Genomic DNA, 24,631 nt, shown 5'->3' with positions numbered 1-24,631 from the left:
TCTCGTTTGACCTCTATTCACAGCTTAATTCCTATTATTAGCAATGATAGAAGCTGAATGCATATGAAGGGAATTCACACTTACGCTATTTTGGTATTCTGTCTCCACTATACTGTACTCTTGTTCTGGTGCTGGCTATACTTAATCCTGCCAGTTCTAATAATGGTTCCAATTTGTGGACAAATTCTTGCAAATGTTTGAGGATTAACCTTTCCTCTAATCTCTTCCATCCCTCATCTAATCTCCCCCGTCTCCCATCCTATACATTCCCCTTCTCCCAAGGAGAAATGTATGGGGCAGAGCTGAGATTTTAGAAACTACCCTGTCCCTAGCTGAGTTATAGCATAACCAGCTGGACAGTGGACACATCAGATGCTAGCTCTACAAACTTAGTGAAAATAAGGCAGTATAAGGAAGGCAGAACAGCAGACTTTGAGTGAGGGGGAATGTTCATCTGGGACTGGCCTTTTTTATTTTTTAAGTTGTGTGGGTGAAAGGGGAATAGGTGTCCTGCCTGCAATTGACATTGGCTACAGCAACAAGCCTGTGTTCTAACCTCTATTCTTCTGTGACAAGGTCTCAGCCTCCTGGCTGGGGAACCATCTTTCCCATCCAGCTCGCAAAATATTTTGAAAAAGTTATTTAATGAGGCCCACATGGCAGCTGGCTTGGGGGAGGATGGCACCCAGGGACTCATCATCCTCACAAATGGCTCCCAGCAGCACCCAGGCCCTCAGCCCCCACATAGTCGCAGCCACAGAAGGAGCCGCTTGTCTGGGAAGCTGTGCTGGCTGCCTCTGCCATGATGCAAACAGTGCTGGCTAGGGAGCTGCCCGAGCTGACACGCTTCTGCTGCCAATGGGGCAAGGCCGGTGAGTTTTGCTTTCGGTCACCCTAGGTTGGGGAGAGGACCCCAATGTGAGGACATGGAAGGACATGGGGGATGTTAGCGGGGGCGGAGGGACATCCCAATGGGAGGACATGGGGGTGTCAGGGTTTTTTTCAGGTCTTTTGTAGGATCCTTCTCTCTGGAGAAGTCACTGTCAACTTGCTTGTAATGTATTGCCAATCCCAAGCATTCCAAACTCATGAATTAACTCCCTTCCTCCCCACACAAAAAAGAGACTGGCTTCTTGAAATCACAGATAAAAATACACTTGGGGATCTTTTATTTGGCATCTGGTGTCTGAGGTGTTTGGCTGAACTTGGGGCACATTTTCTAGCTTTTCTCCACAAACCATGAGCCCTAAAGGCTTCCTTTAAAAAAAAAAAAAAAAAAGAAGAAAAAGGTTGGGATTCTCTTCTAATACAAGGCACCAACAAAGCATAATCTGCAAGATTTGGTGATAAAAGACACTAAATAAGACTTGGGTGAACTAAACCTAAATTTTTGGGTTCTCTCATGGTGTTCGATGTGGACTGAACTGCTCAAATTTTAATTTCTTTATATTTACTGTAACTGAAGACGATGTCTGTATTTAAAGCAGCTGTTACGTTGTAAAATTAGACTACTATTTGTTTCTTCATTGTGAGATTTTATAAAGTTATTAAATTAAATGCATATTTTTTGTTTCTTCTGGAACTTGAATGTGGGGCGGTTGACCCTATGCACTCCTTGATGAAAAATCCTAGAGACTGAACGCTGGATCTCCAGCTACTTTTCTATGGGAGTTGGCTTTTTTTAAGACACTGGAGAAAGGCAATGAAGTGAAGTCTAGCCCACCCAAGGTCACAATTACATGTACCTCAGATTTGTTTTCAGTTTTGGTTCTGTAAAAGGGATTATATCATCTACTGAATAACAAACATCAAATAGAGAGAGCGTGCTGCAAGGACACAAAAGTTGTATCGGCATCTAATTTGTGATTTGCAAACACGAGCCGCACATATCTGCATCCATGGATATAAAGCAGATACATGCAGATTTTCAGGGTTTTCTTTGATCAGCATCTCTTTGATCAATTGTACTTCCCTGTTGAGTCCCATGATATTCTGCTAATTGCTAAAATCTTAGTCACACGGATGTGCATCTTAACTTTATCCCAGGGTCTATGAAGCGTGAAGACATTTCTTTTTTCTTGGAAAAATCTTGTCATGCTGGAGAGATCTAATACTCAACTGTAAAAACAATGAGTGCTCCCGTGGCGCCTTAAAGCAAGGATGGGCAAAAGAAGGCTAGGGGGTTGCCAACCCATTGGATCCAGTCCATGGCCACCCCACTGGCATCCTTGTGCTGGAGCAGAGCCACATGGAGCAGCCAGCCCAGCAGACAGGCATGAAGCCTTTCTTAGGTTATTGTAGAGCTTCTGGCTGGGAGACGCCTAGGTAAGCATGTCCCAGCCAGAGCCTGTCTCTGGCACCCCACTTCCTTTCTCCCCTCCTGCAACTTCCTAACCCAGGCCACCATCCCTTCCTGACCCAGGTCACCAACCAAATCCCCTGCATTCCCTCCCCACCTCTTCCAGGTCACAACTTCCTCCCAGATATTGCACCCCTTCCTATACCCTTCCCATAGGCCAGAATCCTCTGCTGCACCCCTACACCTCCCTGGCCCTGCACCTCAAGCTCCTGCCCCAGATCATAATTCCCTCCTTCACCCAAACTCCCTCTCAGACCATACACTCCCTCCTGCACCCCAGTCCTCTAAACCCAAGCTCCCTTCTGCACCCCACCTGACATCCCAGCCCCGCACCCCCTGCACAGAATGTGGCTTTTGATCACCAAAATCTTGGAGTGGCCCCCCCCTTTAAAAATTATTGCCCACCCCTGCCTTAGAGACTAACAAACATATATAGAATCATGAGCTTTCCTGGGTAAAACCCGCTCACTGGATGAGTTAGAAAAGTCTCAAGCATTCTGAGCGTAGTGAAAAAACCTTGTAGTTATAGTATGTGTCTCACAGAGTTCTACTTAGTGAATAGTGATAGAAATGTAGCCGTGTTAGTCTTGGGTAGTTGAAGCAAAATGCAGGACAATGTAGCACTTTAAAGACTAACAAGATGGTTTATTAGATGATGAGCTTTCGTGGGCCAGACCCACTTCCTCAGATCAAATAGTGGAAGAAAGTAGTCACAACCATATATACCAAAGGATACAATTAAAAAAAATGAACAAATATGAAAAGGACAAATCACATTGCAGAACAGAAGGGGGATGCGGGGGGGGGGGGGGGGGGAAGGGGGAGGAAGGAAGGTAAATGTCTGTGAATTGCTGATATTAAAGGTAGGGAGAGTGGGATGTTTGTGAGTTAATGGTATTACAGGTGATAATTGGGGAAACTGTCTTGGTAATGGGTGAGAAAGTTCAAATTCTTGTTAAGTCCTTGTTGGCAAGTGTCGAATTTTAACATGAATGACAGTTCAGAGGATTCCCTTTCAAGTGCAGATGTAAAAGGTCTTTGTAGCAGAATGCAGGTGGCTAAGTCACTTAGAGAGTGTCCTTTCTGGTTAAAGTGGCAAGAAACTGTTTTCTCTTTGTGATCTTGTCTGATATCTGTTTTGTGGGCATTAATCCTTTGGCGAAGTGTCTGAGATGTTTGTCCAATGTACATAGCAGACGGACACTTTCGGCACATGATAGCATAGATTATATTTCTGGATGCGCAGGAATATGTGTTCTTGATCTTATAACTCACTTGGTTAGGTCCAATAATGGTATCAGCAGAATGAATATGTGGACAAAGCTGGCAACGGGGTTTGTTGCAAGGGAAGGTACCAGGGTTGGTATTGGTGTGGTATGTCCTGTGGTGGTTGGTAAGAATCATCTTGAGGTTAGGTGGTTGTCTATAGGAGACTATGGGTCTGTCTCCCAGAGCCTCTTTGAGTATGGTATCCTGTTCCAATATAGGCTGTAGTTTATTGATAATGTGTTGGACAGGTTTAAGTTGGGGGTTGTAGGTGATGACAAGTGGTGTTCTATTGTTGGTTTTCTTGGGTCTGTCTTGAAGTAGATGGTTTCTAGGTATTCGTCTGGCTCTTTCAATTTGCTTTTTTATTTCTCTGGGTGGGTAGTTGAGATTTATAAATGCTTGGTAGAGATCCTGAAGCTTCTGGTCTCTGTCAGTGGGGTTAGAGCAGATGCGGTTGTATCGAAGGGCTTGGCTATAGACAATGGATCGTGTGGTGTATTCTGGATGGGAGCTGGATGCATGTAGGTAACTGTGTGAGTCGGTGGGTTTTCTGTAGAGAGTGGTGTCTAATTTTCCATTGTTGATTTGTACGGTGGTGTCCAGGAAGTGGATCTCTCGTGTAGAATGGTCCAGGCTGAGTGAGAAATAGAAATTTAAAAAGTTCTAAGTGGGCCTCCAAAAAAACTAAATAAAGAAATATGCCCCTTTTCCAAAGTACCCCTGCGTTAAAGTGGAACTGGGATAATCAGATTTTTCTGTTTACAATACTGCTGTTCTCCATTGCCTGCTCTTTGTTGGTGCAAACTGATATTCTACACTGGGTTGAACTACTTGCTTCAGGAACTTCTCCTGAAAGAATATTATTTTATAATGTGTCATATCTTCGTGGGGATAAGGATCGTGGGTGGAGCTATGCACATAATGGATTTTTCAATTAATGGGCAATTCTGAAAAAATCATTTAAAAAATGCTTTAGATTGACATAAAACTGAAAAATTTTTAAGGAAACATTTCATTTGAATTTCAAGCATTTTTAGGGTGATGTTAAAACAATTTAAAGGAAATTTCAAAGAAGTAATTTCAAAACCAAATGTTTAATTTCATAATGTCCAAATAAAACATTAATTTTGGGAAATGACTGGACGAGGGTGGGTTAACCTCAAATTTGGGGAAATTAACACTAATTTGCAAAATGTTTTGGTCCTCCTATGCCAAAAGAAGTTTCACCGAGCTCTGACGGGGACAGTTTGACACAAGAAAATTATCATTCCAAGTATCACTTCTAAAGTAAAAGTATCGCCCTCCTCCCTACCTCAGCAGAGATCTAGCTGCAGTGGAGCTGGTGTATTTTGCTGTTTGAGGATGGGAGTAAAGCTAGCGGAGATGTTGCTGAAGAGAATTTACAATCACTGGAATGAGGATGCAACAGGCAGAGCTTGTTCGTTGACAGGAGCTGTACTGTAGAGGGTGTTGAGTGAATCTGAAGTAACTCAATGGAGAACTGGAAAGAATAAAACTGTCCACTGGGGTTGGTGCTAATGTTCCCTCTAATTTTTTCCATTCATGTGCAGAATTATGTTTGTTATATGCGCTGAGGAATGTGCAGATGTGTACCACCAGTGGAAACACTGTTGTCTGTGAGTGCTCTGCTAATGAGCTGGACCCCATTTGAATCTCTCCTGGGTGGCTGCCCAAGCATTCTGTTTATAGGCAACAGTGTTTGGGGCAGCATGAGGATTTGGTCCTGTGTGATTTTTTTTTTAAATTAAGTTTAATGACAGGGAGAAATAAACTGACTCACAGATCCAGAAGTTCCAAGATTTATTTCTATGATTCCTCTTGATACAAATGAAGGAATTATGAAACTTTACCACCTTGCAGAAATTTGAACATTTACTGCTCCCTAAACTCCTAGCTAGTCAAAAATCAAAGTAACCTGCCTTCTACTGCATACAGTTCTTCTGACACCATGCTCAGCTCAAAACTCCAGTGAATATAGAAAAAAACTGCATGATTTCCTTTTCCTATTATTGCTGCTTACCAGGATATTTGTGGAAACTGAAGTGTTCTGCTTTGTAACCAGCCTCTTCTGCCTAAGCCCTTTTACTAGAAATGTAACAATTTTTGACAGTTTGTCATCACAGAAGAGGCTTTGTCATAAAAACCGGTGAATCGAGAAAGAAAAGGAAGTGGATTGTGAAGCAGGTTTGCACACACATTACTAAATGACCAGTATTGACAGACATGAAAGTGCACATAAAAATACATGCTGGCCTGATGAGATTTTAGGCAAATATTTTGTCAAAGGTTTTGACAGAGGGTATCTGTGTCTGATGGATCCAAAAGTCTAAACATGTCGGAGGAAGTGTATGCAATAGGATCAGTGGATTAAACACTAGCCTAAGCTAACACGAATTTGGTATCAGTCTAGTCTAAATTGAAATGAGTTTTGTGGTCTCACCCTAGTCTGGATTCTAGCTGACATCTCTGAATAATTCAGAGGAATGTTTCTCTCCTGTCAGTAACTGCTCAGGAGAATTCCCAGAGAAACCAACTGATCTAGTGTGCTCACCACCTCTCACTCTGTCAGAGGATACTTGTGAAGGCCAGATGTGATTGTTAGATGATTTTTCGTTCTGTCTCCTGCACTATACAACCTAAGATCTCAGCTTTCCATGCTACTCACACACCCTCAGATGGTGAAGGGTACAAGTGGGAGGAATAGCTACATTTACAAAGTAAACCGTGCTGTTTAATTTAATATTTTGGCTTTACAGAATGAATTGTTGCAGTTATAAATCTCATTCCGAGCGATGGTTTTGCTAACTAAAACAATCTACACATGCAGAGAGATGCAGATGAACACAAACTAGCAGAGAAGAATCCACTTCCACTCAGATCCTGCTCTTTACAGAACTTCATCCTAAGCAGAAGATTCCTGTACTCACAGGCTGCATCTAGACTGGCAAGTTTTTCCGCAAAAGCAGCTGCTTTTGCGGAAAAACTTGCCAGCTGTCTACACTGTCAGCTTGAATTTCCGCAAGAATACTGACGATCTCATGTAAGATTGTCAGTGTTCTTGCGGAAATACTATGGTGCTCCCATTTGGGCAAAAGCCCTCTTGCGCAAAAGCACTTGCGCAAGAGGGCCAGTGTAGACAATGCAGTATTGTTTTGCGCAAAAAAGCCCTGATCGCGAAAATGGCAATCGGGGCTTTCTTGCGCAAAACCTTGTCTAGATTGGCATGGACGCTTTTCCGCAAAAAGTGCTTTTGCGGAAAAGCGTCCATGCCAATCTAGACGCTCTTTTCCGCAAATGCTTTTAACGGAAAAGTTTTCTGTTAAAAGCATTTGCGGAAAATCTTGCCAGTCTAGACGTAGCCACACTGTAATACAATGAAACAGTTTGGGGCTTTCATTTTATTTGACTCTAAGTCAGACTACAGTCAAATTTTCTGTGCTGTTTCCATTGCAGCCCCAGCTTCAGACAGTAAAACCTCATAGAAATTTGAAGGATTTATGTGAAAGCCTTTGCGAAAGTGAGCCTCAAGGCTTCTGAATATATTTTTAAATCCTGTTTCGTTTCTGTTCTTACAAACTATTGAGATTTCACTGCCTGTGACTAGCATATGGGGGGAAATAGGGAAGCTCCCTGATTGCATATTTATAAACCCATGAACAAATGCTAACAACTGGAGATATTAGTACAAATCAAGAACAACAGGCTATGGGTTAGATTGTGCACAAATCCCCCTCTATTCTTCATTTGCCTTGCATCTTTGGAGCCGGATACTCTGCATTGAAATAATTTTATGCCAGTGTAACAACTGAAATAACCACTGTGGTTTCTGAGCACTGCACAGGTAAATTACATCTCTATAGTGACAGCGGTAGTGAAATTCATGGAATCACCTACTCATCAGTCTTCCCTATGTATAGACCACACTCGTGTCAGTGTGCGTTATGACAGGCAGGGCTGGTAGCACTGCCTATTACCAAGGTTGCTTGGCATGTCCCATTATAAGGATCTGTTTTCAGCTGCTTATAACTGCCACACTTCAACTGTTCCAGCTGAAATTTTCCATGACAGGTGACTGTCTCCGGTAGAGTTGTTTGAGTTTTTTGTTTTGTTTTGCACAGTCTGCTGTTTGAGAATGAGGCTGGAGAAAAATATGTTCTTGCCCATGTTAAAATACTCTGTGATGCTTTGATTAGAGACATTCCAACACCCATCTGCTTTGCAACAAGAACTTGAAATTCATCAGGAGAGTAGCCTGTGTCAGTTGCTGTTCCTGTGAAAATCTGACTGAATTTGACCAGGTTATAAGCCTTTGAAAAATTGCAGTTTGCAAATGCTCAGTGGACACTTCTGAGAGTTGTAGCAGCGAAACTCCCGGAAGATTCCATCTACACTTACTGTGCTCCGGCCTGGGGCTAAGCAAGACTTCCCCTGCATTTGCAGGTCTGGGAGGCTGCCAGCCTTCTGTGGGACTGAAACGGAAAATCAGAGCAAGGAGTATGTCTCTCCTGTGCCCTCAATGCCCCTCCTGTTGGGCTGCATGAAAGCGGAAGCCATCCAATTCAACTGCAGTAATGCCTGCTGGCCCAAATCGATAGTCCAGAGGTAGCACCCCCCCTTAGAGGCTAATGGAAACCCAGGCCTTCCCTCTCCACCGGGTCCCAGCCCAAGGCCCTGTCAGTGGTGGGCGTGTCCCAACATTATCTCAGTGGGGAGTCCGCCCGAATCACGGGGTGCTCCCGCTCCCTGCTCTGGGCTACTTCCTACTGATTAGTGCCACATTTTCTGGATGCCGGATCTCAGATCTTGGGGTCTGATTTGTAGAAGTGCTGACTGCTCACACTCACTACTGACAGCAGTGGGAGCTGTGCTATGAACATATGCAATGTTGCACACTTTGAAAACATCAGGTCCTAGATGTCTCAAATTGGATCCTTTTGACATTGATTTCTCTGTATCAATATCCTGTCTGTATCCCCTAACTTTTGAGTGTTTGACTTTGCCTGGAGCTAACAGCAGAGATGGATCTTGATGACTCCTCTTTATTTCCAGGTGAGTTTGTTCAAGATTAATGCTTTGAGCACTTGTTTCCCTGTGAGATTCCCTACATGCCGTAGATCCTTTGTTTCAAAGTTTTAAAATACAGAAAATACCACATTTTAACCTCTGTTTTAACCGATTCTCATCTAATCCCAAACTGTATGATTATCTTGATAAGAAAATGTGCATAAATTGTTTGTGCCACTCTTGCACATAGCATCTTCATTTGTCCCTCCAAGAAAGAAAGTGAAAATGGTTTCTGCTGACACCCTCCACCCATCAACCCCACTCAAAGTGCCAGCCCCAATACCATGTCTGTAACCATTCTCAACATCCACAACCTGAAATCAGACCATTTAAAGCTCCCTGGAGATCGTGTTGCACAAGTGAGAGCATGATTCTTAACAAGCCTCTTTAGCATGGGTCTAGCTAATGTCAATAGTGGCTGAATATGTTCATCCAAAGGAGAAATTAGTACAGTGTTGACTTCTGATAGCAAATGCAACACCCCGACGATTGTTGGACATTGTCGAGGGGCGCCTTGCCCATCCCCTGTGAGGACAATGACAGGCCCCCTGTGGCCCCACAAACTCATTCCCAGGTCCAGACCTCTGCCCCTTTCTCTTGGATACCGTGGCCTAACAACCCACATCTACAGTAATGGCCCCCTCCCCAGGGCAACGAGGCCTACTGGCCACAGAGACAATGCAAACCCTCCTGCAGTCAGGTTAGCACAGCCTCATGGTGCCAAAGCCAATATACAGCGCAGCCTAATGGCCAATGAATCCACACAATTCCTCTGTAGTCAGAGTAGCTCAGCCTAGTAGCCAGCGGCAGAACAAAGTGGCCAAAGCACCCCACGTGGGGTGGATGATAATTATAGGGTTGCCAGATACTTTCACAAAAAATACTGAACATAGCAGGAAAAAAATTGGTCAAGGAAAAAAAAAAGAGGGGGGGACCAAAGTTGTTGAGCAAAAAAAACCGCACCCAAAAAAAGAGTCACTCCCTGCTCCCCCGCCAGATGCGGAAGGGGAAGAACGTCTCAAGCAGCCTTCTGTTGGAGAAAAACAGAAAATACCGGACATTTTACATGTCCGGTATTTTCTGGGTTTTTTTTTACCGGACAGAGGCTGCAAATACCGGACTGTCCTGGCCAATACCGGACTCCTGGCAACCCTCATGACAAAGAGGTAGGGAGAATCCGGGACCTCCCTCTGCACCAGGTCTCATCTCAAGGCCCTGTCCGCTTTGGAGCGGTCCACTGCTGCCTCAGCAGGGAATCCCAGTGCAACATGCCAAGCTCCCGGGGAACAATTCCCCACCCTGGGCTACTTCCAACCATTCTCTTGTGGATAGTCCTCTCCGTCCCTTTGCTCTGCTCTCGAGGCTTCCCCTGCAGCCCCTCCCAGCCTGGCCACCATGACTTGGTCCATCCGTGCTTCCTCCCCTGGAGCTCCTGCAACACCTCCTTCACCTGCAGCAGCCAGCCCTGACTGAGCAACTCCACAGGCCTTTATAACCAGCCTCCGGCTGGAACATGCCCAGCAGGGCTTCAGGGGTGGGGCATCCTCAGCCAGGTGAGCCAGGTTAACCCCTTCAGGCCCAGTGCTGGATTGATACACCCCATCTCAGGCATTTAGTGTGCTGTCCTCAACCTTTCATACAGTTCCAACTTCTGATAGCAACTGAAAGCATGACACGGCCCTGAGTGTCAGGTATGATCTCTTGTATTGACAATGTGTCCAGAAGGATTCATACCACATGACAAATTCGCTGACATGCTTCCAATATTTTAAAGTGCGATTGGACTATGTAAAGGTATCTTCATTAATAGCGGTGCTTCCCATGTGTGTGTTCATGATTATATCAACTGGTCTGAAGTGACATACACGAAGGCTTTTACTATTCTCTACTCCTCTCAGCCCCAGAGAGACAGAAAAGCTAGTAGGGAACAAACTGGATTTTATTCCAGCCTGCACATCCTCTACAGAACTGAAGCCAATGGTTTTGAACAGATTTTGTGGAGGGACTAATTTTGCAAGCAGAACCTTTATTGTTATAGTGATGATACCAAGAAGAAAAGAACCTACTTGGATGTTCAGTGCTCAAGCTAACAGTGTGCAGGTCTGACAATTAGGACACAAAATCTCTTCTTATTTGTAAATGGAGCACATTTGATACTAAAAATGGTGGCAAGACTATGAAGCCTCATGATGACTTTTCAGAATAGAACATATTAACAAGGAGCGCGCGCGCGCGCACACACACACACACACACACACACACACACACACACACACACACACACACACACACACACACACACACACACACACACACACACACACACACACACACCCCCAAACAATGTTCAGCTTTACTTGTGATACTTTACTAAAGTCCTTGCTGAAAGGAGAGATGAGGAACTGAAGGTCTTCATTCATCTTCCTGTTTAAACATTAAAAGCTCTTTCTCCTACTTAAAGACTGAGGCAACTCCACTTGGCAAACAAACACATTAAGCTGCATTTAGACAGAAATATTAATAACTTGTTTCTGAAATGGTCCTCAGTATGTAATTGTACCAAATGGCAGACTCCAAAGCAGAGATGGGCAATAATTTTGCCAAGAATTTGGGAAGTGGTCGAGGGCCGCACTCTTCCATGATATTAATGAAGGAGGTACGGGGGTCTGAGATAGAGGTTGGGTGCAGAAGGGAGCTTGGGGTGAGGGAGGGAGTTTGGGTGAAGGAGGCAGTTGTGGCTTGGGGCACTGGACTGGTCTGCAAGGGGTTGGACTGCGACATAGGGCAGGGAATTGGGGTATAGGAGGAGGTGCAGGGATTTGGGTTGTGAGCTAGGGCAGGAAGGGACTGCGATCTGGGGCTGGGGTTGGGTGCAGGAGGGTGGCAGAGGATTTGGGTATGTGGAGTGGGGGGCAGAGGGTTGGGGAAGGAAGAGGCTGGGGTTCCAGAGGCAGTCTCTTACCAGACAACAGCTGGTTCCTGAATCATTCTCCCTGCCAGCCAGTGTTCCCTCTAAGCTGTACAAGAGCACATGTTCACAGGTGACTAATCAGCCCCACCCAGTCAGTCAACTCTGTGCACGGAGCCCTGAGCCTGTGACTGGGAACACTGCTGCCCCGCCCTTGTACAGGCTGCAACCTTGTGCTCTGGAGCCCCTTGTGTTTCGTGACTGCCTGTTATTGAAACAGGCAGCTCCCATTGGCTGATTTCTGGCCAGAAACTGGGCAATGGGATTGTGCTGGGGGCGGAAGCAGCTCCTATAGCTTTCCCCTTTCCCCTCTGGACCCACAGTTTTTCAAGAAAAAACTGCCCTGCAGCCATGTTTCTGAGCGGCATGTGGGTGAGGTGAGATAAGTGGGGAGCCTGCCTGGGTGGCGGCTTTGCTCGGGTGTCCCTGGTCTGCTGGGGGGGTCCAGCGGCTTTGCTGGACCCCCCTAGCAGACCAGGGGGACAGGAGCAAAGCCTTGGAGCACGCCCGCAGCGGACCAGGGAGACCAGGGAGATGGGGAGCAAAGCCTCGGCGCACGCCAGCAGTGGGACAGCCGCGGCACGCCTGGACTGTCCCGCTGCCCGCGTGCTCTGCGGCTTTGCTCTGCGTCTCCCAGGTCAGCAGACCAGGGAGACGGAGCAAAGCCGTGGAGGACTTGGGCGGTCCTGCCACCCCCGTCTCCCTGGTCTGCTGGGGGGGGGGGCGCAGCTAGTGCCCACCCTCCCAGCAGACCAGGCTTTTCTTGCCTACCCCTGGGGTAGAGCAGCTGGGGGCTGCCGGGTTGGTCCCGCAGCGCCGCTCTGGACCAACTCGGCAGCACCCCAGCTGCTCTGCCCCAGGTGTCCTGATTCAGCCGCTGCTGGTCAGTTTCAGCAGCGGCTGAATCAGGACGCCTGGGACAGAGCAGTTGGGGTGCTGCTGGGTTGCTCCAGTAGCGCCGAGGAGCCGCGCTACTGGAGCAACCCAGCAGCACCCCAGCTGCTCTGCCCCAGGCGTCCCCAAGTCAGCCGCTGCTGAAACTGACCAGCGGCTGACTACAGGAAGCCCGAGGCAGAGTTGCTCTGCCCCAGGCTTCCTGGAATCAGCCGCTGATCAGTTTCAGCAGCAGCTGATTTGGGGACACCTGGGTTTCTTAAGTTGATTCAGCCGCGGTTGAAACCGATCAGTTTCAGCAGCGGCTGACGCCAGTTCCGACTTACATACAGATTCAACTTAAGAACAAACCTACAGTCCCTATCTTGTACGTAACCCGGGGACTGCCTGTATACTGTAGCTACTTAGGCTGAGATTTTCAAAGGCACCTCAGGCAATTAGATGCTCACGTCCCAGTGAATTGTAGTGGGATTTGACTTACAAAGTCAGTTTGTGCTCTTCCCTGTGAAAGAGATTCATGGACAACTGGTGCCACTCCTGACTGAAACCAATGACTCGGAGAAGGAATTGTCTTTTCTTCTTTCAAACAAAAATGCAGAAGCCCACACTGGTTATTTCAGTCCTAGCCAAGTACCATCCAGCATCAAACCTCCCACTCCCATGTAAGCTTGCGGAGAAGCTAGCAAAAGGCCAAATATAGGCTCATCAAAATAAAGCTACATTCAGCCCAGCATAGACTCTGACCAGGACACGGAATCATAACTATTTTAGTGCCACTGACTTAGATGATCACATTTTGTCAATGACTAGAGAACAGATATTCATTTTTATCCTGATGGATATTATTGACCAGGAAATTCTTCTCTATTGCCTGAGAGAGTTGGCAGGGGGCCAAGGTAGTGCACTAAAATGGGCTAAGTCCTTCCTGGAACCACACTCCCAAAGAACAGTGATGGGCACCTCCACCACTAGATGCCTAACTTGTGGGGTCCCACAAGATTCATTTTTTTCCCCTCTGGTCCTTTTCAATATCTACATGTAACCATTAGACAACTGTTCAGATGACATGGTCTCAAGTGGCAATATGCAGATACTAAACAGCTTTACTGTTCTACGTCCTCACCATTACTGTCAAGATGGTTTAGTACTTGGATGAGAACAGCTCATGAATGAACAGCTGACTGAAGCTGAACCTGAACCTGAGGAAGACAGAGGTGATGCTGAAGGAGAGAGGAAACTATTTTCAGGGGTTTGCGGCCTATAGTCTAGTCCAACGCGCACATCCACATCTAGTCAATTCTGTCGGAGTACTCTTGGATTCCTCACTGATGCTGAGCTCTAATGTCACAATGGCAGTGAGTAGGCTTTCTGCGTTGTTGGTTGGCTAGAATACTCTGTCCCATACTGACAGAGGAAAACCTGGCCTAGTTAGTCATGCCTCCATCACCTCTGGGCTGAATTATGGCAATGCAATATATGTGGGTATTAAGCCTTCAGCACCTAGAAAACTCCAACTAGTACAGAATTCTGTACTGTGTCTCCTCAGCAATGCAGGCTACCATGAACATATCGCACCTGTCCTCCTCTCTCTCTGCACTGGCTCTCCATTGAATTTCCTGTCAAGTTTAAAGTTGCAATCCTTATCTTCAAAGTGCTCTAGAGCCTGGGCCCAGCATAGTTAAAAGACCATCTTAAGTTGCAGGACAAAGACTGCAGCCAACTACTCTGCTTCTCCAGAGCTCTCAAGTATCAGAGTAAAACTTGTCTTTATGGGAGACAGAACCTTCTCTGAGAGGAAAGCGGCCTAAGACTGTAGAATGAACTCCCTGAGGTACTAAGAACCTCACAGTTTCCCCTCCAAGTGCAAGGTGCTTTTCTCTGAGCTTGCCTTCTCTAGTGAAAACAGCGTATCTGTTACTATGTGAAGTTATAAGGTACATCTAGACTACAGTTTTTCCAGGAAATCCCAGAAAAACTGTTCAGCATCCAGGGAATGCGTTTGCTCTTCTGCTTTTTTTTTTTTTTTTTGCGGAAGAGCAAACGTGCTCTTTTGAAAACCCTTGTATTCCTCGCTCCACGAGGAATAAGGGGGCTTCCGAAAGAGGGTTTTTTCTGACATTTGGCCCAGTCTAGATGGGCCAAATGTCGGAAAAGCCTCTTTCGACAAAAGAATCGGAAAAACCTGTAATCTAGCCATACCCAAATACCTAAATTTTAAAAACACCACTAAAACACGACACTCCTCTCCATCCTATGGACAGAGGATGAGAACAAACACCATGTGACAGATGAGTAGTCATTTGGCTTAATGCATGACTGAGAGGTACTCAGTTACTATGGTGATAAGCCTAACATAAGAACCTATGTAGAACAGAACAAAGCACCTAACTCTGAGTTGTCCTATGTATTTCCCCATGCTGAATATCACAGAGCCGCGTGGTTCTGATAAACTGCCACACGCAACATCAGACACATCCAGGAAGAGCTGGTCAAAAATAAAACACAATTCAAGATTGTCTTTTATTAATAGCATTATACTCTGCTTTGTACACACATAACACAAAGATGGTCCCTACTCAAAAGAACTTACTATCCAGGGGTGCATTTATACTGCACTGTAGTTTGAAATACGATATGAAATTTGAGCTATGCAAATTGCGTATCTTATTTCAATCTTATTTCAAAATAGCTTATTTCATAATTTGGGGGTGTCTTCCGAAATGTCCTTTTCTCCTCGTGGAATGAGGTTTACTGGGACATTGGAATAGCCAGCCCATTATATTTCGAAATAATGGGCTTGCTGTTAAGACACAGGATAGCTATTTTGGGATACCTCTGGTATCCCCAAATAGCACTGCAGTGTAGACGTAGCCTAGGAGACAGATACAGCAAACCGATGGAGAGAGCCCAAGGCAACACTGAGACAATACTGATCACCGAATAAGCAGTGGATACAGTGCACAAGCCCTAGCCTCTGTCCAGTGCTAGACAGGCATTGCAGCAGAGCGAAGGAGAGACTTGTACATTTTTTCATCAAAATGTCAAAGTTTTGGAAATTCTCTGACCAATTACATCCGAACCAACTCTTCCAACCTTCTGAGGTTTAACCACCCCTCACTCTTCCACCAGAAGAATGAAGGAATCCTGCCAAGAGCAGAGATGGGCTGGAACCAAAACCATGTAAACAAATCAAAGGTGCCATTTTAGGAGAGCAGCTGTGCACACTGGGACCGTGCTTGCTTTTCTTCCCGTTCCCCTGACTATCAGAGAGCGAGGAGAAAGTACACGGCTCTTGTGAATGCCTTGCACTTCTGGCTGGCGAGGGCAGGAGCAGAAGAATAATTCACAAAATCTGTGTAGTTTCCTCTCCCTCTTGATAGGAGAACGGGAAGAAAAGCAAGCAGTGCCCCAGTACACACGGCTCCTGCCATCCTAGCACTCCTGAAAAGGCACCCTTAATGCAAATACCTCCCATGTCCCCTTTCCAACTCAAGCCAAGCTGAAGCTAAAAGGACAACTAATAGAACTTACATTAAAGCGACTTCACAAGGTCCAGCCTTTTTGCTTTATCCTCAAACACTGAGCCGCACTAATCTACATCAGTGTCAAGATGGGCACCTTTCTGTTTTAATTGTTAATTATAGGTTAAGAGACATAGATCTCTTGTAGTGATTTCTTCTCCTTTGCAATTACTGCAGATAGTAGTGATTAGCATAGTTGTTCTTTAACAGGAGGAAATTCTTTATAGATTATTAGCAGATAAGGCCACAAGTAAGGTAGCTGGATGTCAGGTCCTCCTTTTGGCAACTTGATTTCATATTCCTAGCCAAGATTTGGTTTACAAGAAGTATGTGGGGGGAAGGGGAGGAGGATTGCAATGCTATTATATAACCTAACAGGTGAGGCTAAGCAGCTATTTCAGGACATCATGGCTCTTGCCATGATAGTTGCAGATTGCAGTCTAAAGGTATAATAATCATCAAAGTTGATATATGTCCACTTTCCTTTTCGCTTCCCAGGATGACTCTGCAATTACATTGCAAACCCTCCTAGTTTTATCTGTTTTTCATTTGTGGTTTAATATTGCATGCACTTATATTGTTTGTGTAATTACCAATACACAAAAGCGACGAGGAGTCCTGTGGCACCTTATAGACTAACTGAAGTGTAGGAGCATAAGCTTTCGTGGGCAAAGACCCACTTCGTCAGATGCATCTGACGAAGTGGGTCTTTGCCCACGAAAGCTTATGCTCCTACACTTCAGTTAGTCTATAAGGTGCCACAGGACTCCTCGTCACTTTTGCAGATTCAGACTAACACAGCTACCCCTCTGATACTTGATACCAATACACAGAATTTCCAGGTTCTAAAATCTCAGCAGCTCTAGGAGGCATTTTAGTTCATTGGCTAAGGTACCCTGGAAACATAATTAAGCACTTTTAATTTTCGTCTGAGAATAGTACACAGGCAGTGGACATTAGAATCAGGTTTCCAAAACAGAGCATTCGGGTAGCCTCAGAACTTACCCTTGTCAAAGTGCCATTGGCAGGGATCACCAAAAGTTCAAGATTTCCTATTGTGTAACCTCATGTGCTTTTTTGTTTGTTTGTTTGAAATGCTCTTGTCATGTGAAATCACTACCTCATTTTCACTTACCTCTTCACTCACAGCTGAGCTGTCATTCCCACAGAAGCCAGTTTGACTTTATGCTTAATCAGAACTTGAACAAGCCCTAAGCATATAAAGGTTTATAAAATGCAGTAACTAGTGAGCTAAAGTGGAGAGCCAACTAACTTCCAAAAGGATGGACTATGTTTAGGAATCTCAAGAGTTTTTTGTAAAACCAAAGACCTTTCTGAGGCTACATCTAGACTGAAAGCTTCTTTCAGAAGAAGCTTTTCCGGACGAGAGCTTTCAGAAAAGCTTATTTAGAAAGAGAGTGTCCACACAGCAAAAGCACAATGAAAAAGCGATGTGTTTCTTTGGAAGACAGCATCCACGTTATTTGGACGCTATCTCACATTTAAATTGTGATTAGTGTGGACGGAGTGGCCACCAGGGCACCTGTGTTATTTCTTGGAGGCCTCTTCTTTCGAAAGAACTCACTCTTCTGTGTCCACACACACATTTTTCTGAAAAAGCTTTTTCGGAAAAAGGCTTCTTCCTCATAGAATGAGGTTTACCGCCATCAGAAAACCCCCTCTGTTGCAGTGAGGATGCAAGTAATGTTTTTCCGGAAAAATAGCCATTTTTCTGGAAAAATGCTGCAGTGTAGACGCACCCTGAAGGTGCTTAGTAGAGAGAGATCCCATTACTTGACTCTACTAGACCAAGTGTCATGACAAAATTCCAAAAAATCTTCCCAACCCCAGCCCTAAGTAGCACTGCTGGACGGTGTTAAATTGTTGTCACATTCCAACCGCTGTGAGTGAAATGATGCATATATTGTAGATACACATAATTTGTGATGAGTTTGGGTATCCTTCTATGTGAAGAACACTATATAAATGTAACTCCTTATCATTAACATGCCTCACTTGCTTATAATGTGATAAAGTGACATCTTTCCAAATAAAATGGTATCTACTATATTAATATAGCATAGATTGCATTTTCTGAATTCCACTGGGGACTCAAATCCAAGCAGTTACCGGACTTCAGACTATAAGTAATGCTAAGAACTTGGATATAGGCTTATAGTTAATAACATATATTAAACCAGTATACAGGTTGAACCTAGTCCGACACTCTCTGGTCTGGCAACATCCATGGTCCGGCATGATTTTAGTTAGCCGGATGTCCACTTATCATGGGTGTGGCCAAGTTTCCTGCAGTCTGATAAAATTTGTTTACAGCCAACAGTCCTGCGTCTCAGTGTTCTGTGCTGTTATTTAGCTCTAATTTACCCCTAAATGTCTTCTAAGAGCTCAGTAAGCAGGGGAAGTGTTGGTAATGCTGCTAGACAGAATTGACCTCCCATGATTCGGCAAATTCTCTGGTTTGGCACTGGTCAGGTCCCCAAGGTATCAGAATAGAGGTTCAACTTGTACTAGTGTCTTCCTTTATTGTAAAGCTTCTTTAAAAGAGAATTTGTTGGAAGAACTTACTGAAATCTTTTCACAAGTTACATTAACAGGTAATTTGAGTAAATTTGAGTAAATTCATTCCTTTCACCTTTTTTTGGTAGTGCTTCTTGGGAAGCATAGATTTTGTGTTGCTAACTCACTTAGAATGTGTATCTCACTCACACTCAAATCTATTCTTAAATAAGGAAGAGATGTCTGTGTTCAAAGCCATGAGGCAGTTGCTTCATGGCATTAATGGTCAACTTGTAGATCCTCTGAAGTGCAGCATGTGGCTTTCCAAGGGACCTGCACTGGACCTCTCACCAATTTACCAACCATATAATTCATGTGGCCAGATCCTGTTATCTTGTGAGATCTGAACGTGAGGTGATAGTCAAAAAGAGACACATTATCCACATTAACCAGTATCCTGGTTATGAGAGTGCAAACTTCTGGAATAATTTGCCCAATCCCCTAATGCTGCTACTCACCCCTTCTTTAGTATTTTCCCAACACAGATATCAAGTGTGTTCTCTCTATCTTCCTCACTCCACTCAAGAGTCCAGTTATCCCACCTGCGTCTAAAGACCTACTAAAATTGTTCAATATTAATAATCGATTAAACCTATTAGAGCTCTTCACCAAAGGCCTCTTGATGTTAAATGAAGACATCAGTTCAAGGACTCAGCCTTGAGTTTGTAAAGGGACCAAGATTCACCCTCAGATTACTTCTGATGCCCAGCATTCTACTGTGAAACAGTGTGAAGAAGGGGGCTATTACTGATATTCTCAGCTTTCAGCTCTCTTTAAGCTTTCACCTTTTTGGTTGCAAGCACTTGAGCAGACACTACTGCTGACAATTGACACACAGAGGCAACATCTTTCTGATGCCTCACTAAATTTACTGTGCCTTTATTTCATTCTGAAATGGAGCGATACTGCCATACACTTCAGATGTCAGCAGAAAGACAGGCTGTCCCCAGAAGGAGATCCATTTGGCTTGACAAGAGGTGAATAACTTGACATGATTGTAAGAATTAACAATCCTGAATGTGTCTCATTGATACTTCCGGCTTGTTCTTGATTGTCTGATTTATTCTACTAGCAGCTACTTGCTAGAGTATTATAAATGTCCCACATTATTTATTCTTCTTAGATGTTCCAAAATAAGATAAATTAACATAATGAGTAGTCCTGTAGCAAATGAGGAGTAACGTTAGTTTGAACCAAGGTGTTTGGTTCGAACTAATGCGTCCCGGTGTGCACTTTCACTTTCAAACCAGCTGGCATTCGGAGTAATGCGCCGGCGAGATCATGCTAATGAAGTTTGGGATATTTAAATCCCCCCTTCGTTGACTATTTTGAATGCCTGCATTTGCATCCCTAGTTCGAATTAGGGTGCAAGTGTAGACATACCCTAAGGTGCTACAGACTAACACGGATATCCCTCTGAGATTTATAAATTAACACAGTTGAGTTATATGCACACCTTATATAGGGGATTCCCCAGATTTTCCTAGTCTTATAGCTTAGTTGCATGTCTAATCTAATTCAGAAAGTGCTTATACCAGGCCAGGCCTGGCCAAAGAGTTTGTGGGACCCAAGGCAGCATGGCTGAGCCGCACGGCAACACGACTCCCAGTCAGGGCAATGAGTGCGGGGCCAGGTGGGCAGGGCCATATCTTACTTCAGAGGCTGGGCCAGCCAGACTCTGCTCTCAGGTTCAGAGAGTAACCAAGAAGACACAAATCGCTTAGGGTACATCTAGACTACATGCCTTTGGCGACAGAGGCATGTAGATTAGGATACCAGACATAGGAAAATGAAGCGGCGATTTAAATAATCGCTGCTTCATTTAGATTTACATGGCTGCCGCGCTGAGCCGACAAACAGCTCATCAGCTGTTTGTCGGCTCAGCACGATAGTCTGGACGCGCGGGTGTCAACATCAAAGGTATTTGTCGACCACCCAGGTATGCCTCCTGGGATGAGGTATATCTGGGTGGTCGACAAATACCTTTGATGTCGCCACCCGCGCATCCAGACTATCGCGCTGAGCCGACAAACAGCTGATCAGCTGTTTGTCGGCTCAGCACGGCAGCCATGTAAATTTAAATGAAGCGGCGATTATTTAAATCGCCGCTTCATTTTCCAATGTCTGGTAGCCTAATCTACATGCCTCTGGCAACCCTTTGTGTGAATAAATGCCAGGTTTATTAGATATAAAAAGAAAAGGCAAGAGAAAGCTGACAACATCCCTTTGGCTTGCTGGGGACTCCAACTCAGCAAGGACTCCTGGGCCAGGTCAGAAAGGCACCTCTGTACAGTTCCAGGTCCTTTGGGAAGTCCAAAGGGCGTTGGCAACAGTAAATGATATAAAGCCTGTACACAAAATTCTACAAGCAGCAACTAACTATGTGCAGAGGAAAAATCCAAAAAACCAAACACCTGCCCTTGTGAGAAGATTCCCACAGACAGGCTTGTTTATCCCAAAGTTTATCCAAACTATGGGGTGAGCTCAACCACACTGGGCATGGCCTATCTCTCTAACAAGCTAGCTAGCTGGAAATTTTCCTTGCTACCAGCAGGCCAAAGCCTGTTTTCCGTTTGTAGACATGAGAACTGGGAAGATTCACTAACTCCTCGAAATCAGGGCCGGCTCTAGGCACCAGCAAACCAAGCACGTGCTTGGGGCGGCACATTGCCAGGGGCTGCATTCCGGCTGCCCCTGAGAGACACTGGCCGGAGAACTCCTGAACTCCTGACTCTTTCCGCCCGACGCGGGCCTGCCTGTGGCTGCCCAAGGCAATGTGTGGGGTGGCGGGCGGCCGCAGGCGGGGTTTGTGGGGCAAGTCACGCTCGCAGCCCCGTAGTGATGGTTGAGGGGCCATGACATAACGGTTCTGGGGCTGCCTCGCTGCTTTCCCTCAGCACTGGGGAGAAAAGTGCACCCTCTAGTTAGCGCGAGAGGGCGTTGTGGCAGGGTGGGGAAGGGCGGAGCAGCCCCGACAGGAGCACTGGCTACGCGCTGCTCCAGTCTCCTTCCCGGCATAACTGCCGCTGCCCAGCACCCAGCAGCCGTGGGGCGGGAAATGCCTGAGGGACCCTCCCATGAACCAGACTCTGGCACCCGGGAATCGTTCACGCTCATCTGACTGGCACCAGCCAGTGCCGCCTGCCATGTAGGGGGGGCGCACCATGGGCTTTGAGAACAGCAGCGACACCAGAGCGCTATGGCCCTGGTGGGCGAGCCGCTCTCCCCGGGCTGTGCGGGACAGGCTGCACAGAGCGATCCGGGGCCGGGCAAGGGGCAGCCTGGGTCACTCCATCCATGGACCACGCTGCAAGCCAGATGCCTGTGGTCATCTCTCTGCCTGCCTTGCACTTACTGGTGACCCCTCCGGCCGGAGCAGGCACCCTTGGCCAAGGAGTTTGCAGGAGTGTGTGTGTGTGGGGGGGGGGGGGAATGGCACACATTGGCAAATGGGGGGCAACTCTCCCCCTTTTCTCTACCTCACTGCTGGTCGCGGAGGAGGGGAGAGCTGCAGCCTTAGTGGGTCCAGGCAGAAAGAAGGCCCTGCCCGGGCCAGGATGATTCAAGCAGAGGCGCCTAGGCTGGGGGGAGGGGAGAGCTACTTTGCAGCCCGATCTGGTTGGTCTGGCGCCGAGGAGCCACTGGAGGGGAACTCACCTGCCCCGGCTCAGAGATTTGGGTGGGGAGGGGAGGAGGAGAGGTGTCCCTGGCCTTGCCCATTACGTTTCCCGGCTGTGTCCGCGCGCATCCCCAGGTGGACTCGTGCCACTTTCACCCCTCCCCCAGGGCGCGCCGATGTTTCCGCACATGCGGTGGGGAAGGGACAGGAGGGCTTGGCGGGGAGAGGGAAAAGAGATGGAGTTCGGTCAGTGCGGGAAGGTAGGAGAGGGGAGCGGCTGGGTCCGGTCGGAGGGGAGATCGGGTTTGGCTGGGAGGGAAGAGAGGGCACAGGGTGGATTAGGTGGGGGACAGAAGGGAAGGCAGACTGGGTCTGGTCACTGAGGGGTCGGGTTTGCCTGGGAGGGGAGAGAAGGTGGAAACTAGGTTTAATGGTTGGGGGGGGCGGGGCGGGATGTGTGTGGACAGCGATGTGTGTGGAGGGGAGACAGGATGTAGGCTGGGTTTGGCTGGAGGGCGAGGTGGGAGTCAAAGAGCCGCAAGGTGAAAGGGGCGCTTTGCTCCTCAGTGCCTGTCCTGCAGCAGTGGGACAAGGGGGGGAGGGGCGGCCAAAAAAGTTTTTGCTCGGGGCGGTAAAAAACCTAGAGCTGGCCCTGCTCGAAATACAATGGTCTTCTGGTTTTCTACCCACAACAGGCCGGGAACTGGGCAGCATGAGGCCCAAGGCAACTGCCTCGCTCACCTTGCCCAAAAGCCGGGCCTGTACTTGGCATGCAAGGTCCATAACTGAGTATAATCTTCACTACCCATACTAAACTTTTGGGTAATGTTACTCAGTATTGTTAAAGAGCTGCTACATTTAATCCCAGAGGTAGCTGCATATGGTTTGAAAATATAAAGTTCAAATAAAAATGTCTATATAAATTATTACAGCTGTTTAAAAGTGCCAATATTTTTTCAAGACATTTTTAACAAAACATTTTAATAAATTCCCATAACAGTTTATTTGGCTTTCCAAAAACAAAACACAGATTTTGTTTAAATTGGGGGGAGGAGAGGAAGCAGGGTTAATAAAAAATTCAGTTTTTGAAAATCAAATCTCAAATTTCTACTGAAAACAAACCTGAATTTTTCTGGTTGTTCAGTGGGGAGAAAGGAAAATCAGAAATTTTCAACCAAAAGTAAAATTGGGAAAACTAAAAATGTTGATTTTGGAGTCAAAAAAGGCATTTTTCATTTAAAAAAAATAAATACAAATCTCAATCCACTCTCATAAATATAAAGCACTATTATTAGTACTGCTAGTTCACTTAAATTCCCTCTCTGTGTTAGTAAGCATCTCAGGTTGTCACTATTTTTAACACTCAGCACTTTTAAGCTACTGAATACTGTTATGCAATTGGAAGCATTCTATTTTCTATGAATTAGCTCTGTAGTGTAATGTGATCGCTGGTTACTTATAATACACTTCTTTTAAACAGGAGCAAAGGGAAATGCTTAAATAAAGAAAGCAGCGAAACCACACAAACCATATCCAAATTCTATAAGATGCAGGATTGGTTTTGTTCTGTGTTTCGTTTTGTACCTCACTGATACTAGCCTTTCATTGTTTCTGCTAGTGAATTTAAGGCCTGTCTATGTGCAGTTTTTCTTCTAGTGTAACTATCTTGGTTAGGACCCAGGAGTGACTTTTTAAAAACCAATAAAATGATAGCGGTATAATCATAATGTGGGTGCAGTTTAACTAACATAAATGTGCTTATTCCCCTTTCAGAATACGCATAAATTATGCCAGGAGACGTGTTTTTACAGAAATGTATCTGCACCAACACTCGGAGGTTTGTAGACTATTGTTATAGTGAAAGCACTACAACTTTTGTTTATAGAGAAGGCCTAAAGAGTAACTGTGTTGACCATCACCCCACTTCCTGCCCAAATCTAATTTACTTGCATGTTTATGTTTGTCTATTTTTACATGACTTCCTACAAGATTACCACTGTGTTGATCTTTCGGGTGCCCTGCACACACAGAACACACCTGCTGTTGTCCTAAAGCTGATGTTAGCATGGCAGATATCAATCTCGAAGCCCACACCACCACAAATACGCACAGGAATAATTCTTTCCTGATGTTCACGTCCACACCAAGAGAGCGCTCATAACTTTGCCTCTCCACTGGGCCAGTTACAGAGGCAAAAGGAACATAGGATCTGTCTAGACCACAATTACAATGTGTGACTTCAGTGTGACGTACCCAAGTAGCTTTTATGTAGCTAGCCTAGGTCCCAGACCAGCAAAGCCACAGCAGCATTGACTATACAAACCCACCAGAATGCTGCA

The 24,631-nt window shown here is 45.7% G+C and overlaps 1 long non-coding RNA gene across 2 annotated transcripts in view; it reads right to left on the bottom strand.

Annotated features, from left to right (window-relative positions):
- The window catches only part of LOC112546916 (uncharacterized), a 155,552-nt gene that overhangs the window by 102,007 nt on the left and 28,914 nt on the right, over nucleotides 1-24,631 (bottom strand). The gene's annotated exons all lie outside the window — the stretch shown is intronic.

This window comes from Pelodiscus sinensis, chromosome 9 (genome assembly GCF_049634645.1).
Source record: "Pelodiscus sinensis isolate JC-2024 chromosome 9, ASM4963464v1, whole genome shotgun sequence".
NCBI lineage: Eukaryota > Metazoa > Chordata > Testudines > Trionychidae > Pelodiscus > Pelodiscus sinensis.
This window is presented reverse-complemented; position numbering and strand designations above follow the sequence as displayed.